Source organism: Channa argus, chromosome 11 (genome assembly GCF_033026475.1).
Source record: "Channa argus isolate prfri chromosome 11, Channa argus male v1.0, whole genome shotgun sequence".
NCBI classification, from domain to species: Eukaryota; Metazoa; Chordata; class Actinopteri; order Anabantiformes; family Channidae; genus Channa; species Channa argus.
The window spans coordinates 5,553,703-5,567,126 of NC_090207.1; the positions used below are offsets into that span (position 1 = coordinate 5,553,703).

Consider the following 13,424-nt stretch of genomic DNA (forward strand, 5'->3'; position numbering starts at 1 on the left):
AAAATTGATGTTTTGCATTAGTTGTGCTACTGTTACTCAAAGTTAAATGGCACATACCAGCAGCTCCTGCGCCTGATTACTGCTGTTTGTTTTCTTTTCCCCTCATACACTTACAGTTAATTGCAGTTAATTGCAGTTCTGATGGGTTCACCTTGAATTCACCTTGTGAGTATGAATTCCCAGTGGGACGAATCATGGAAAAACCAACAGGACTCCAGAATTGTAGGATCAGCATGGAAAACTACTTGTACAAAAACTACAAGAAGAGTATTTACTGAACAGTACCTGAATTCAAAGGTTTGTAAAACATCAACAGTAATATAATAGATACCGGCCTTTTCACTGAGCTAATGTATATATTTTAACTAACTACTTGTTCACTTAAATCATGAAATATTGTAAACTGTAGTGAGAACTCTGACTTACACATTTTAATAAAATGACTGTGACAAACCACAGCCCGAGACCTGTTTTTCTTTTAAGTCACAGCAACGCAGTTTAGGTACTAAAAGCAGAGAAGACATTGTGTTCCATGCCTCGGCACAACCTACTGAGCCTAGGGTGAATTCCTGCAGCAATTATTTTGCCGAGGGGCCTCTGAATTATGCGAGACGAAGCAGCGAAGAGCCTCACAGCTAATGACAAGTTTGACCTTTCGGGGCAAGAAAGAGACCGGAGTCACCGTTCTTGCTGGCAGCATTTTTAAAAGAAGGCAGGAGCAGATGGGGGACATACTGAAGTACACAGGCACACATTAAGTCAGCCTTTAACTTTAATTATCAACATTAAGATAGAAAGATGAGGCTGTTGGGTGACTTTTCTTTTCGGTGCGTGTTGCATTTTGACGGGGTGAAAATGGAAGTGGCCCTGCACAAGCCATCAAGAGGTAACCGTGGAGATATAATCACAATGTAAAAACATTCACAGTCACATTCTGGATAATGGCAGAAGCTCGATAACATCATCCAAATAGTTTGTGCTGCTGTTGTTTCCCACAGAGATTCAAACATATTTATAGATGTTTGCAGGAGCTATTATGGTTATTTGCTATAACTTCAATTGTTTAAGAACATTGCGACACAAAACTAAATTTGTCCAAATGCTCATTTGGAGGAAGTTTTTGCAAAACTAATTTAAAGTTACATAGATCAATAGCACCGGTGGACTCATCCTCTAACTTACGTCTTATGAAAATGAAATTGTTCGCCACTCCCATGGGAATCATTGTGTTGCTTCATTTGAATTTAGTGAAAGTAATTTTAAAACCCAGTGCCATTCATTTTCTGAACCTCTAGCTAAAGCGACCTCACGTGGACTTTAATTGACCTGGTTCTACTTTGTTCATGTGCATACTCTCAGGAGAGTGTTTTCATGGAAGGTTCAGGAAGGCAAGCACCTTGATCTCACCAGTCATCTTACCGCAAAAGGAGGTTCCTACATTTTCATCATGTTCAGCAATTTGAAATGCAAAAGGATTTCACAGTCTTTGCTCAGACTACTGCTTCTGAATTTGTGGAGAAACACTTTTAAGGGCTCAGAAAGCAAATCATTTGTTCAAAGGAACGTTCATGTTTTATTTTAATATACATTTAACCCATTGCTGCACCTGTCTTTGTAATGTCATGCACCATCCTGCTGGTTTTTATTCAGGACATTTTAAATCAGATGTTGGTATAAAGTCTTCCTGATATAAATATTGCGTCAGGTCCTACGGTCAGGAAATTATTATGGTGGCGGTGTTCGATGCTGTTACTGTCAGACTGTCGAATGGGAGTCACACACAAAGACTGAACAATACAGTAAATTAATTTCCAACAAATGCATCGAAACAACTTCAAACAGAGAGTGAATATGTCGAATCTGAATTTGGTAATATATGACTGAGTGTGCTGTGCTGGTGCCATGTTGCAAAAGAAAGAACAAATCAACAAAAAGCCAATACAAGTACGTGTGAGAATTCTAATAGAATATTTCTTTATTGTCCGTCTTGGTGGCTCGCCCCCACAAATCCCAGGGTCAAACACACAACACACATTTACAAATAGCTTGAGGAATTAATAAAATTTAATGGCCTTTGGAATGAACAAATGCTTGAATACATTTTTATTTGCCAGAGGCAAGCTGTAACGTCTCCCAGAAGTCAGGGGTTCATTTGCTGAAGAGGGAGAAAATCTTGTCACATGCCCATGTTGTATTGTGTTATGACAAACGTGATTTATTTGATAAACAACCATTAAAATGGTGCATAAATCATGCTGCTCAGTTTTTTCTTAAAGGTGGACTGTAGAGTTTTCTCAGAAACAAAGCTTGTGTTTTCATTGACGGTTATTGTTTTACCGTTTTGCACGAACATGAGGCTAAACGGCTTCTGGAGATCGGTTTATGTCATTCATCATATAAATCACACTGTATGTTAATTTATCAATGGTAAATCCAAGGAATCCTGGGTTTAGAAATTTTTACTGCATGGTAAATTCATCACTGATTACATCATCGCACATATTTCATACATTCAGTCAATGAACATATGATAACCTAACACAATAATAATAATAATAATAATGCCCATTAATTAATTATAAATGTTCCGTTATTATCAGAATGAACAAATTTGGCCAAAAAGTGTATGAAAAGACTAAATGAAAAGCCTTATTTTTATGAAACTCATTTTAAATGGGGTGGCAAAAACATTAGAACCATGTCTTCTTATAATGCACAGCAGTACAACTCCACTACCCACTCTGACCTCAAGATTAAACACATGGTAGAATTATCACCTTTATGACAGATTCAACCTAAAAACTGAGAGGCTATAACCTTGTAAAAGTAGAATTCATGGCAGAGCTGCTGTATTGGATTGCATTAAATTGAACAGGTGGTCATAATGTTGCCCTGTCTGCATAATTTATTGCAAATGCAAAAATTCATGAGCAGTCTGATCTATTCACTTTCTACAAGGCCTAGAAATCACATTAGTAAAACAACTAGAATATTCCTAGATGGTAGGACGAGTTCTTTGACACTATCCACCCCCAGAGAAAATCTGTTATTTATTCTCTACTCGGTAAGATGGTTGGGGGCTCAGAAGTCATCAATTTTGCTGCTTGTGTAGCTGTGCTGTTGAATTCAAAACAAAATGGACAGTGCAGGCAAAATGGTGATAAAAACGAGATTGTCTGAATATATGCGAGATGATGCTGATGGTTTTTCGGCTATAATGTGAAGAGTGCAATCCTTTTGATGTGGTCCAAAACATAACATCGGTGTTGATTCCCGCTTAGCTCCCGGGTGAAGCTGAAAATCTGTAAGGACCAGTGGGCTAGTGCGAGGCAGGAACACAGCCAGGGCATTTCATGCTAAATCTCTGAGCTGAAAAGAAAACACCCACTCTTTGTTGGCATTGAGATCATCTTGTAACCAGAAAATTGAGCACGGCTAAAAGGGTCAACGTTGCAGAGCCAAAGACAGAAGATTGAAAAGAGCCGGGGGCAACGTTGCACATGGAAATGTGCTGTTTGCACTTTGTCAGGGTCATCGGGCAAACTCATTATGGAAACAGATTAGCTCCACTTTGTTTCTTGTTTCTCAGCTTTAAAACAGATCGTTGAGGATGATAGCACTAGTCTGTGTGGTATCAGCCCCAAAATACCCGTGGGTGGTACGCAAGAGTGTTTTAGATGTGGGAAGTCTTTCATCCAAAACCATATCATCCTATTTTATTGTACTTGCTTAACATTTTTGAATATTGTACTACATCAAATTTGCTCATGACTCTGAAACAACATTCAAACCAACTTTCTGTATTTCACAGCCAATAAATTCTATTCTTGTGCTCTGAATTTGCACTGACTTATGAAATTACACTTGTTTTTGAGAGCCATTCATTCACAGCAGTATTTTAGCAACATTAACCTTCCTCAGACTTGAGCAAGCAACACATTTTTTACGATCCCCTGGCACAGTGTAATCAGCAGGTGAATCACTCTTGACACACTTGCAGACCCTTTTCACAGCAGACATTTTTGACTTGTCGTGGCAAGAAAGGCACAGGTGTTACTAATAACATTAATGATGGCTCCTTTATACTCGAGTGTGCGAGGAAGTGACAACAGTGTGACAGTGAGCCAGCAAGCAAACAGCAAGACCCTGAAACTGAAGCAGCTAAATTAATTTCAGCCATCGCCCTTTGTTATTTACACCTGGGCTTTTACATGTCAAAATGTCTGCTGTGAAAAGGCCTTATCATCTTTCACGGGGGGGGGGGGAGTCAATGAGCTTATGGTTCTTTACATGTACGGTCGACACACAGCTTCTCTCACACACACTGAATATTCCAAGAACAGACACGGTTGTTCAAGAAATATGTACATGCAGGTAGAGTTTGTTTTTAACAAAACACACAACCCTTAGTAAAGCATTTAAGCAAACACCCAGGTGATTCCTCTCAACGTGATCAGCGTTTTACCTGGCAGGGCAAACAGACGCACAGCAACCGATAAGCATCCAGTTTTAGATGAAGCGAAAGGCTGAAACCGTCCCCGTTTTTTTTACATTTCTCGTTTACATGTTATATTTGATTTATTCATTTCATTTCTATCCTGTTAAATAATTATTTTGTGTTTTGCACACAGTGTGAACTTTAGGTTACTATGAACTTTTAGCATTTTATAGTGACAGATCTCAGAACTGACGCCGTGGCTGCAAGTAGAACATGACGAGCGTAGCTCTTGTCCCATTTAATTAACTGCTGAACGAAGAATGATGAAGAATACGGGGGGGGGGGGGGGGGGGGGGGGGGGAATACGGGGTTGTTTCTTAGTGCGTTAAATTCAGCTTTTGCATCTAAACATGTGTGTGCTGTATCAGCTCATTGATTAGTTGCTAAAGGCAAAATTATGCCCTTGAAGTTGGGTATGTTTTTTTTTGTACGGGAGTCTGATTTTTCTGTTTATTTGTTTGTGTTTCAACATGTGGGCTATAAAAAAAAATCCCTGTGGGGAGAATAAACAAAATCTTATGGGTTAAAATGCCGTCTAATAATAAATATACAGTACAGTAGCATACAGTGTGTGAACGTCTAAGACACTCACAAAATGAGCATTTTAAAACCTTATCAAATTAGCTATAGAAATTTCACCATATTGTGATGCATATTTTACCCTGATTTAGGGTTTTGCATGTATGCATCATCAGCTTTGAGCAATTTCTGTTTTCACTGAGGTAAAACTAATAATTTTGGCTTTTGCACCTGTTGCAATTATGCATACATGGATGTCGATTTCACAGCGTTGCCCACATAACTGTTATTTGCAGAGAAGGTCATGCATGAAAATTGCATATTTTGCACTAGCATGAACAACCCCAAGATAAATTGTTTGCACAGTTTGGAAATTCAAAGCAGTTGCTGGCAAAACTATGACCTTATTCCTGTCCATTAAGCCAAGGAAGTAAAAGGGATTTTCCCCCAGTGTTTTAATAGCAGCTACAGGGAATAGGGCTGTCGGCTGTAATGGAGTAGTTTTTATTGCTAAAACATTTACTTTGTACTTGATGGGGTCATTGACAATTTCTCTTTTTCGGACTGTATATACCACAGCTCAGGGGCCAAAATGCTCATAAAATCAAAACTATTGAAGGAAAACTTCAGGTCACTGTATAATCAAACCAAGCCTAGACCAAAAAGTTTAAAAATGCAGTTTCCTATATCAGGAATTCAAGTTATTCACACTTTGCTTTTATATTTAAAGCAACCAGTGGTAAACCTGGACATACTATATGTACACATATGTACTAATGTAGTGTCAAACTAGAAGTTAAAACATGGCAACGTGTTTATGTTGACAAGTTATTATAATGCAACGTTATAATCTGCCTCCAAATAAAACTGTCTTCCCCTTGGTAAAATGATACAACTTTTTAATATGATTAAATAAACCACAAATTGCAAAACCTTTTCTTTTGCGTTTTCATACTAAGCAAAGTAATCCCCTTTTTTACCAGCCAGATTTGATGCATAGCCTTAGAAATCATATACCATTTGTGACACTGAGCTATTTCTGGTCACACCCTACACTGTGTTTTTAGGGGGAAAGCAGCTCAAGGCTAAATCCCTTCAGTCTCTTCGGTTTGTAATGCAATTTAACATCAATCAGCATACAGAACTAAAGTATCTAGAGAGTTAGGTAAATCTGCCTCGAGCAATAAATCTGGCAAGTGTGGAATAATTGCCTAAACTCATGATTTCTCTTGCATTTACAAGGTGAGTCATATATCATAAAAAAGTGGCAGACATTTCCTTAAAGCCTTTAAATTGTTCTTAAAAGATATCTCTGAGTTGTATTGGAAGTGCTTTGTTAAAAAACAATCAAACCTGCTGAAAATTAAATCAAAGGGAAATAAAAATTGACGAGATTAGAGGAGATGTATGGGGGAAAGAAAACACATGGGTTAGAAAAGAAAAGGAACCGGCGCAAAGAAAAAAGAAGGAGAAGAAGAGCAAACAAGAAAAACCCACATGGTGAGGACAGCCATGAGAACTGCAGTATTATTGACTGTCTAGTAAAATAATCAAGTAGTTTCTCTAGTTTGTCCTTTTCACACAACAAAAGGTCCAGTTTGTCCTTATGTCACTGTAGAAATGTGTAAACCATTCCTTGTATAATCACAGGGCTGTGACATTATAAAATGAAATAGATATATAGAATAGTGTGTCATCTGTGTATGTATTAAGTAGTGAGTGTCAAAGTTTCTAGCAGCTCTCTACTTGGCCAAATTAGTGCTTTAAGCCCAATGCTAATGTGCTTGGAATAACAATGCTAACATGCTGATGCTAAGTAGGTAAATACATTTTTTATTTTTTATTTTTTTGTCCTTTCGGCTCATCCCGTGAGTTCAGGGTCGCCGCAGCGGATCATTGTCCGCTTGTTGATTTGGCACAGTTTTTATGCCAGATGGCCTTCCTGATGCAACCCACCCTAATTTCGACCGGGCTTGGACCAGAACTGCACAGCTGGGGATGGGAAAGGGCTGTTGGGGGTTCAGTGTCTTGCCCAGTGACGGGATCGAACATAAATAACTTACAAGCAATTTTATGGCGGTCCATCTGTTAGAAAAATACCATGTTAAACTGTTACACAAAGCTGTATTGCTTGATTTTCATACACTTTTTACAAGGACATGAAGGTAGAAGGCGTCCTCCGCAGAGACTTGGCAACCATCTCAATGTTTTCCACTGATAAGAAACCACAAGGCTGAAGCAGCCTTGTCTTTTGTCTGACCTATTGCTGTGTGTTTCACAAGGCTAAAGGAGTGGCTTGTACTATCATGTGTTTAAAGGAAGAGTGTGGACTTAGGTGGTTAATACTGTACTCCTGAAGTACATGTAAGGATTCCTTGCTGCAGGTAAAACTTTAAACCAAGATTCCAGTGACTCTGTCGTCGTTGAGTAAGATTTTCTTCTGACACCATCCAAAAAGAATTCTAATAAAAATAAGGTGAGATACGGTGTTTTACTGAAACTGAAACAAAATGTCCCACTTATATGCAAAGTCAAAGGATCATCAATTACGATTCATGTTCTTTGGGAGCATTAACGTCTGGCAATGCAGCCGAGACTAATAATTTACTGGAAAAGTGGCACGTCTGACCTGCTGGTGGCTTTAGATAAATAGTCAGGAGATAAACAAAGTCACCAATTTAACCTCCAGAAGCCTGAATGTGTGTAGAAAATATTACTGCGATGCTTTAAAGCATTGTTGAAATAATTTATTGTGAACCAAGCAAAGCTAGTTTAAAACAACAACGACAACATGCTGAATATTTGCTTAATTAAGTTTTGTTTACTCATCCATATCCAATACATACATGCAAAAATTGCAAACCAAAGAAATCATGAAACCATGGAAGTCACTGTGTACTAGCCAGTGTAATGTAATCATACATCAAGCTTTTGTCACACTGGTCAGCTGATTTCACAACGGACACTTTGAAGTGATTCTATATAATCAAACTGCACAAATATTGGCTGCAAACACAGTTGTAACTTATGACACATCCATTCAGCAAACAGGTTTTAGCCTCAATAGAACCGCCAAGAAGCACAAAAACATTTAATTAAAAGTTGCCATAGAAACAAAAGACAGAGCATGTGTCATAAACGTGACTAATTAGATGCCTTAAAAATGTTGGAAAATGGTAAGATGGGAAAGCTCTGTAGTGGCAAGACAAAAAACGACATTCAAGTACCCACTGTCAAGATATGCACGCACCCTGCTGGGATAATGCTAGTGCTTAATCTAGATGTATGGCAAATAGACTCAGAGGATGAATGTGCCACTGTGTGATTTCTCAGTCTGGGAAAGGACTGATTGTTGGTTCAATGGGCCAACAGAATAGAGAACATCACATGGGAAAGAGCTGTGGAATATGGATGTTCTGGATTAGGCACTGCCAGGACATTTTATGCACACGTTTGTAGGCAGGCACAATGCAAACAAAACATCTGCGTTTGTTTTGTTTTTTTTTCATTAATGTGTATAAAATGATGAGTGTCTGAGGACAGATGAGAAGAAGGGGAGATGTATAAAAAGAAACCAATGTAATTTTAGCCACGGAGTCTTAACTTTGGGCAATGTGTGCGACGTAACAGGGCTAAGCAGGGGCTTTGCACGGCGATCCACATGTTGTGTGGCTTTATGAGAGGGCAGATGGTACCACTCAAGCAGGAAATGATTGACATAATGACATGGCCGACCGTGGAATGTGGTTCTCTGTGTGCCCTGAATGTGTGTACAGTATGTGTGCCTGCAAGTGTCCAAAGAGACATGTTTTTTCTTTTTATAGTTGCTCTTCTGTGTATTCGTGTGTGTGTGTGTGTGTGTGATATCCATGAATTGTTACAGTACGTCTGCATTTTGACACATCAAGTGGTAGCTGATGCAGGCCAAAGGCCAATCTCATCTCGCTGACGATGCATGCATAACCCCACACACACTTTTGAACTCCAGGATTGCGTCTCACCGTACAGCTAAATAACTTCACCCCTTCGGTGCAGCCGTGCTAAATGTCTGTGCGTCATCTGGAAGATAACGGAGAACGCACAACGAGGAAGACTCCACTATAGTGTCTCTTTCAGCCCGTTATGATAAATGGAGGTAATTATTTTCTTCTATTCTGGGGAGAACCTTAAGAAGTGCTGGGGCTGAGAAGCAGGGCTGCCATGGCCAAAGTGACATCACTTATTATCGCTCGGGTACCAAAGTGGGGTAGACACGATGGTGCGAATTTGGGATATGTCAAGAGGGAGGCTGGGTGCACAGGGGTTACACAAGGTGTTCCTCAACCACAAAATCAGGTCCATCAGCATACTTTGTCCTCTTAAAGTGCCCTGAGCAGAAAGGTCCCCGTGCACACATCATCTTGTTGTATTCTTCTTTTCTGCAGTAGTTTAACGGCATCTGACTGGGGAAATCAACTGTTTGTCTCCTACGTCTAACTTCCACTGTTTGCATAACAGCAGTACATCATTAGTTTGATGCCTACAGTGACTGGGTGATGCTTGCATTTGCACTTTCAGTTTAGGATCATAATCATCTATTAAATACATTATAATTGTCTGTGGGTCCTGTTTAAAGGTCATTTCTAATCAAACTGATGTTTGTGCTTTTTAATTAAGCATAAAGGTTAAATTATTTGATTATGTGCTATAAGTGTGTTATGACCAAATTGCAAATTGCAGACATTTTACTTTTTCTTTTTACGGACATTTCCACTTAAAAACATGAACTGTCGGTCACATTTCACCACAGATCAAACTATTATCTAAATATTGCTCTGGCCACAGTGGCTCAGTTGGTAGAATCCCTGCCTATCGAAAGAAAGTATGGAAAGAACAGTAATAGAGATATGACAACACAAAAAAACTTTTCCTTTGAATAGTATCTTTTGTCGTCTAAGTTATTGTTTTCAACTTTAACAAGTGGAGAGGAGGTATCAGCTTTAGTTGCACGCGTTGTTCTTTGCTTCCATTCAAAAACGGGATTGTCTGATTTTGAAGAGACATGCACAAATGTAATTTGTATGTGGCTTTGCATTAATAACAGGTGAGGTTCACAGAAGACATTCCAAAGATCAGTGGGACGGCTCTTCTCGTCCAACACTAAATGAAGTTGCTGATTTCAAAGGCCTCTGACGCTTCGCATCTGGTTTGTGTTTTAAGAGCAGGGATGGTTCAAGTGGGAACTTGCACACAGTGTTTGCTTAACTGCCTCAGTGCCTGAGGTGACGAACAGACACAAGTGCAGAGGAATCAGAAACACCTAGATGTACACTGTATGTCTTCCTGTTTTGGTCACTAAGTTAGCAGAGTTTTCCCCCGTTGACCGGCCTCCAGTATGAATGTAAAGGTTTTATATTGTACTTGTTAGTGAACAGTGACCAATGATGGATTTAAAATAAAAAACTTTTTTTCCTTGTGAGTCTGTGGTCATTTGTTTTTGGACATGTTTTCTTGGACATTTTTTGTTCCAATTTTGTATGTTTTATGTCACTTTTTGGTCATTTTGTGCCTCTTTCGAACAGTTTCATGTTCATCAAAGTTTCATGCTTCTTCAAACAAGAAATGGTCACTAGTCCCATTCAGTAACGCATCCATGACTCTCACAATGTCTTTTCTCCACGCCAGCATGAATTAAACCAAAGGTCATTCCTCACACCACATTGCCGAACGAAAAATGTAAAACTCAGGTCAGGTCAGATGTCCCACAGTGTGAGGAGAGTGGAATGTAGAGGAGGTAGGTGTAAGTGTATTGTCTCCCCTCGTGCAGTGATAACATCAAATACAACAAAAAAGCGGTGTGTTAAGTGATGCACTGACATTTGCATTCGTGGGAATTACCCCGAAACGTGTGGCTCCTGTTTAACAAGGCCCATTGTAGCCCCCTGAGGAGCAATGTTGCAACCTTTGACACATAAAAAGGAAAACACTGTCCCGGTGAAAGAATTCAGAAATGCTTGTGTTGCAGTTGTTGCCTGATAAATATCATTTACATCTCTGTTAAACCTCGAACGCACCTATAACGTATTCCCTTCGAAACTATCGGTTGGATAAAAAATGGAGACCATATAGGTTTTCAGCTACTTAGTTGTGTTAACTTGAATTAGATTTTCATTTTCTTTACTCTCTGGTGGACTGTGAGGGGTTTGGCTTCAGAGCCAGGAGCCACTGTTTTTGTAAACTGAAGCCACTACCTTGAAATCACTTACTCATCACAGTGTGACAGAGCTCTCTCCGCTCTGCCACACTGCAACTGCTTCTGTTTCATACAGAAGTTCTTAGTAATTTCCAGTCGTTTTCATCATTGCCATTGCATTTCTCAAAAAATAAAAAATAAAAATGGAAAAAAATGCCCCCTTAGCACTGATGGGCTTGTTCTAAAGGAGCTATTTAGTATGTTACGCTTGTTATATGAAGCTTCCTGGGTCAATCATTTCAAAGGCATCAGCTGATGTTAGAAATCAAAGACCATGTAAAAGGTCCCTTAATGAAGCCCCAAATAAAGGATGTTAGTTGTATTTATTTTGGTTTTTATCTGTGCTTGGTCTTTTAAAAGGAGACAGGGTTCTCGGGGAGTGGAATGCTGAATAGACAATGTTATAAAATCTCTGAAGAGGCTGCCAGTGTGATTTCATGTGTGTTCAACCTCTCTGCATGCTGCTTTATCTGCATGCTGAGCAAGAATTTTGGACAAATCAATGACAAATGCTCGTTTTCTAGTGTGGTTTGGGATTGTAATACAACGAAAGAGGTGTTTCGAGGCCAAAGTTGCAACTTCTGCTCCTGTTTCTGAGTTTCATTAACAAGCCACTTGATCGCATCCTTACCACCCACGTTAATGCTGCGATATTCTAAGAAGGTCACAATCACGAGCCTACATGCTGTAACAGTGACACACCTTGCCTTTCTTCATCAGTGGGCCTATAGTAGGATCTAGGAGGAGTGTGGATGTGAGGAGAGTGATGACGATAGCCGACATAACTAAAACCCACCTACAGTTCATTTAAATGCCCGCGCACGGCTCTCTCCCAGCTCGTCACCGTGTCTCCCGTTGCTCCGTATTTATAAAGGCACCCTGGTGCGCGGAAAGGCACAAGCGTGCCTCGTCTCTAGAGAGGCTGAGCGCGTCTGTGGAAGAGCTGTGCAGCCGCTGCTGAGGGAGAGACGCGAGAGCGCAGGAGTTTTATCCTAAGTTCACTGCTGCAGCAGGTCGTTGTGACAGCGACCTTGTTCTCAGGGGTGAGTTGCTTTTATTTCAAAATGTGCTCCAACGTGCACCTTTTTATTATTCTTGTTTTCCTTATGTCTCTGTGCAAAATGAGGGTGCGCATTCCGCTGCTGGAGGAGAATGTAGAACAGCTATTAATGAGAATGGATGGAGCGTTCCTAAACTAATGCGCTAACCTGTGGGTAAGACAGGACGTGTTTTTTATGTGAGAAACCTTTATGTCCTACAAATGGGAGTTTGCGAGCGTTATCGATGCTGTGGTTATTTTTAGTTTTGCCCGAAAAGTGTCGCCGGAACTTGTTGCTCTGAGAAAAAACACATGAATTTCGGCTTCGGTGTGAGCATTTTGTGCGTTTTGGCCGAATGCGTTGATGTCTACGAGGGTCAGTGCAAATTAAACCCGAACTACACATTTTAATCACCTGTCGTTACCTGTTTGTAAAATCCTTACGGTTCTTTGTACGTAAAAAAAAAAAAAAAAAAAGGTTTTAGTTAAATGTAAATGATGTCATTCTGTTTTGACCCTTTTTTCTCTGAGTAACCACACGCAGTTCTGCAGCTGCTTATTTGCTTTGGACATCTCTTAACAGCAGAAATGCTTGTCCCTACAGTCAGGGGGAGTTTTTGATGAACCAAAACGCGTCAGCATCTTATTTATCTGTAACATTGTTTACTGGAGAAAATTTGCTAAACGTGTTTGTGTAGTTGCTGTCGCACACTGAGTGTTAACGACACCAAACGTAATTAAATCCGAGTGTGTGTTTGATGCACTAAATTGTTAGTTAATTAAAAAAAAAACTATTTTTATCACAACCACACTGTGCGTTATGTGCATTGTGTGTATAGTTTCCGAGTTCTCATAAAATACAGAGCGCATACACTGAGGAATGAAGACCACAGGTGGGGAAATACTACCTGGCCACTTGTTATTAAAGCACCATATGAAATATGATACTATATAAAGCTTTTAAAACATATGCTGACGTGGCCACTGTGGCAGCACAATTAGTTCATGCCATGTTCCTTTTTGAAATCGAAAATCGTTTAAAAAAAAAAAAAAGCCAGAACTTTCTAACTAAATTATGGCTAGAACTGATGGTGTACTGCAGAAAAGAACAAAGCACATTTCATTAATGTACAACT

At 39.6% G+C, this 13,424-nt stretch overlaps 1 protein-coding gene across 2 annotated transcripts in view; it reads left to right on the plus strand.

Annotated features, from left to right (window-relative positions):
- The first annotated feature begins 12,059 nt into the window (after positions 1–12,059).
- nos1 (nitric oxide synthase 1 (neuronal)) overlaps positions 12,060–13,424 on the plus strand; it is a 40,126-nt gene continuing 38,761 nt past the window's right edge. The window contains exon 1 of one of the 2 annotated variants that reach the window (XM_067522008.1): positions 12,060–12,292. The gene's annotated coding sequence lies outside the window, so the exon portion shown is untranslated. The remainder of the gene's footprint in view (positions 12,293–13,424) is intronic. The other variant, XM_067522007.1, reaches the window with a different exon arrangement.